Below are 4,760 nucleotides of genomic sequence, written 5' to 3' on the forward strand. Positions count from 1 at the left end.
TCTTTAGTGCCTTCCAAGGTTCTGCGTAGATATCTAGGGTCTGGAGTAAAGGTTTTGTGTATACACCTCTGGTAAACCCTCCCGAGACTATATCTCGGTCAATAGGGCCACCTAGTGAGTTAGGATTTTATTTTCTAGATAAGATTTTCTCGAGGACTAGCAAATAATAAGTTTAGGGGTATTTGATAGACACATTTTTGTGTCTAAATTGTCCTCTATGTCTATATTGTTAGTGCTTTAATTTCGTATTAATTATGGTGTTTTTATATGTGTATATGTGTTTTTGGAGAATTACACTTGTGCGGAAAAATTTGCTCGAAAAGTGCAATTTGGACCCCCGGAGAAAAGTACTAAAGGCACCCTCATTCTGGATAAGGAGCATCTCAGTTGGGCACCTGCTATTCGTACCCCTGGTTTGGTTAGGGTGACACCCTTCTTCGACGTGGTTTTGGCGGGAATGTGCAGGTTTGAATATTGTTCACCTGCGGAGTTTGCTGTTTTGAATTTAGAGGAGCTGTGGGGAGATTCAATCACTCCAATCGACTCATTTCAGCCTGTTACACTCACGCGGGATTGGTAAGTCCTTCAGATTCGAAAAACGTAGGTTGAATACGTGGATTTTCTACACAACAGGGAGTACGTGTGCTGATGAGATAATCACGGGATTATAACGTGATTTTACTTGTGCTGCTCGTGTTTGGATAGAGCTTGGCCGCTGCAGAAGCGTGAAGGAGTTAAATAAGGAAGATTCAGCACTCGTTGATAGGATGAGAAGAGAACAAAGGGAAGAAAATATTCCCGAGAAGATATTCATTACTGTCGATTGATGGGAGAATTATTGTCAGTTATTACGTGAGATTTCGATGATGTTGGGTTATAAATAGGTGCTGGGATAGCAGTGAAGGGGACGAAGAGTTTGGGGAGAATTTAGAACACCACAGAGGCGAGAAATTGGAGTTGCAGAGAGTCACCATTTCTGCTGTTGTCCAAGAACACGAAGAAAAAAAGACCCTCAGAGACAGTCGTTTTGCTACAGAGACAACGACAGTTAGATTTTATCGTTCTCTGTAATAGTTCGGTTTGTAGCAAATATAATTGTTACAAACCCGATTTTAATCATTTTCACCCATTTTCATCATTTGTAAACCCTTTGAGCAATAAAAATAATTTTTCAGCGTGTTTCCAACATGATGATGAGCTAATTATCCCACAAACAAGGCGATGAGGAAGCTATTTACGCATGAATAATTTGTAAATATTTTATTTTATCTAATTTATAATTCACTCAATCACTGGTTTTGCAGAGTTTTAAATTGTTTGAGTAATTTTCTTAATTAGTTGTGATTCAATTGATAATCTATGCTTAGTGAATACATTTAATATTTGAGAATTTGCCTGATTATTTGTGAGTTAAGAAATAAGGGACTTAAAAGATAATTAGAGTTTTGGGTTATTTACCATCATTCATTCCTGTGTAATAGTGGAATCAGTGTCTCGGTTATTTTTAATATCTTGAAATCAATTTCGCACTAAATTTTCTTTATTTTTGAGTTTTATAAGTCTAAAATCTATTGCTTTCACAAGTCTCAACGAACCTATTACTACAACTCAATTGTGTTGGGATCAACCTCAACTATCTTGACATCTTATTCAGTTAGAAAAGGCAAGGTGAATTTGATAAACTTTTATACTGCTTCGTAACTCATCTTCCCTTTTATAATCACTTTGCCAATATCACTAGCCTCCCAGTTATTTCGATCATCCTCTACCTGATTAGTTTTAGTATTGATTACCTCCAGTTCATTAGTATCCCCTAGCTCTAAGGTAGCTTATTTGAATTTGTTAACAAGATCTCCTAATTGATTTGTGTTTTCAGACTCCATTCTTTTGATGTTGAGAGATTTAGGGTTTATGTTTTTGGAAGTAAGATATATGAGAAAAGGGTTATAATATATGAAGCTATAAACATTAGTGTTTACAGAATATTCACGTAATATATTTTGGCTATGGATACGGTAACTAATTAGTTGATTGGGTTTTGATTTATGGAAAGCAATGACTACGTATATTGACCAACCGAGCAAAGTAAGGTAACAAACTTTTTGTTTCCATTTGTAGCAGAAATCACGGATTTTGAATTTTTTTGAATTCTTTTGATGGCGGGCTTCATTGAAATCTTGACTCAGCAACTTGAACCGATCCAAAACTTCCTTCCATTGTAAACCACTGATACTTTCAAAGGCAATTTCATCTTTCAAAATATTAGCTAACTTCTCAGCAAACGTAATAATTACCAACACAAACGTTAAGGCAAAAGCCATGATTGATAATCCGAACTGCACACACATGATGAAAAGAAACATGAAAAATTAGTTCTTCATTAAAAATATAGAAATGAAAATATCAAACTATGAAAAATATAAAAACTTTGAGATAGAAAATAAAACAGAAATTAAAAAGATAATCGAACTTAATAAGGATTGGGATTAAATCAGTGAAAAGATCATATGTAGATATAAAAGATGATGAAGAATCATAAGAAAATGTGAAAGTTTAACATCTGAGTTGACTCATAAATTTCGCCAATTTTTTTCTTTTATAAAAAAAGAGAAATATTGGTTTTGGATGAAGCTTTGAAGTTCTATATTACAACATTCTCTGTTCTTTGTTTTCGTGCTCTGATACCCTAATTTATATCGACTAAAGAGTCAAATCTTCTTATTAAACATGTACATGTAAGTTTAGAATTATCTGGATTTATAAGTTATTTGGTACAGTTGTGTGTGCATACAAAAAATTTCTTTAGTCTCCACAAATGAAATCCTAGTTCCGCCACTGCTACTTAGTCTCCCATGGTCATATGGTAGCCGTCAAGATGGAAACAGTTATAAAGCTCAAAAAATTAATTTCAGTAATCACATAAGTAAAACTTCAGTAATCACATAAGTAAAACTTCTTGAAATAATTAAGGTTAACGGAAACAAGAATTGATGATAAAAGAAAAAGAATTATTTCAAAGAAAAAGAAAAGTAAAATGATAATAGAATTGACAAGACAATTATGTGATTCTGTATGATTTTCCACACAATAACATTAACTAGACCTGAATTATGATAAAAAGATAAATATAATTTTTTTCAGTTCCCTCCATCACTTCATACTGTATTGGAAATTTTTAGACTCAGCGTTAGATTGAATTTATAATACAAGTTTTTCCAAGTAGAAGTAAATGTAGATAGACTTTAAGTAAAAAATTTCGCATAACACACTTAAAATATACTACTCCCCCTGTTTTAGGCAGGTTTATGTGTAAATTTGCACATAAACAAACCTATTAATTTGAAACGTAGGGAGATAACTTTCATAAGTAAATATAAATGCAAATTTTAGTGTGTTTCGATCACATAACATTCATTTGTACATCTTTTTCATGCGAAATGGAAACTATAAAAATGCAAATTTTATTGTGTTTCGCTCTCACATAACATTCATCTGTCCATCTTTCTCATGCAAAATGGAAAGCAACGTCAAATTAAGACTCATTTCCTCTCACAATATACTTTCATCTTCCTCATGTAATTTGTCCCGCCTTATTTCTAAACTCTTTCGAACATTTGCTGACCATAGTATTTCTTTATTTTCTTTGCGCTTGCGAATTCTTCACCTATCATCTCGTTATTAGGGATCCATCAGTCGTTGCGCTTACAACAATGGTTACTTAACCTTGGGAACTTAATACAATTGTTGCTTGTTCGTTTGTGGCTATGAAAACATATTCCTAGGATGGTCCTTTGTTTGGATATGTAATAACCACAAAATTCTATTCCATTACTTCTAGGTTTCCCAAAAAGAGAAAAATAGAAAGCCCAGGGTTTAGGTTGGTTTAGGATTCCTATCACTAGGAAATAGGTTTTTCCTATGTTTATTATTCCTATCACTGGGGAATATGATTTTTTCCTATATAAGAGTGTTCGGCACGTGCATACACACGTGCTCTTAATCAATGGTAGCGTTAGGTTTCTGGAGTATATAGAGGTATATACCACTCACTCATCTCTTCATCTTCAAAAATAGTAAAAATCATCTCATGCTTTTCCCTTTACTCTACCTTTCTCTCTCAAAATTGCTTCTGCTTCTTCGTCGCCACTTCCATGAAATCTCCTCACCATCGCCACTAAAAAAGAAAAACAAACACAGATCAACTGATAGAAAGGTTTTATTACTATGATTTCACTAATTATTTATTCAAGGGCTATATATATATACTTGCAGAGATTTCCTAAAATTTGTATATGATCTTGTTGCATATTGCATACTCAGTAACGGCTAATTGCTAGGCTTCCCTTAGTCTGTTGTAGTGTGCCTTAATATAATCGATTATGTCCAGTAGATGTTAGTTACGTGTGAATCATCCATTGTTCCTCTTTAGGGTTCGTGGGTTGGTTAAATGCTTGGCTGTAAGAGAAACTTGTTTTCAGACATGAGAAATAAATGAAATAGATGTTGGTTGCGTTGTTCTTCAACCAAACTTTCCCTGAATCCTCGATTTAGGAGTTACTAATTCACATATCATTTCCATTTTTATCATTTATGTTTTTAATTTGTTGTAAGGATACAACAATTGGCATCAGAGCGGTTTTTTCCACTCAAAAATTCATCCATTTTTTTTTCTCACCATGACTTTGAAGGACGTTGAACCTGAGGTTGAAAAATTGAAGGGATCTAATGTTGTTCTTCATAGTAAACTTACTAATGTTGTT

The sequence above is a fragment of the Papaver somniferum genome, chromosome 2 (genome assembly GCF_003573695.1).
Source record: "Papaver somniferum cultivar HN1 chromosome 2, ASM357369v1, whole genome shotgun sequence".
In the NCBI taxonomy this organism is placed as follows: Eukaryota; Viridiplantae; Streptophyta; class Magnoliopsida; order Ranunculales; family Papaveraceae; genus Papaver; species Papaver somniferum.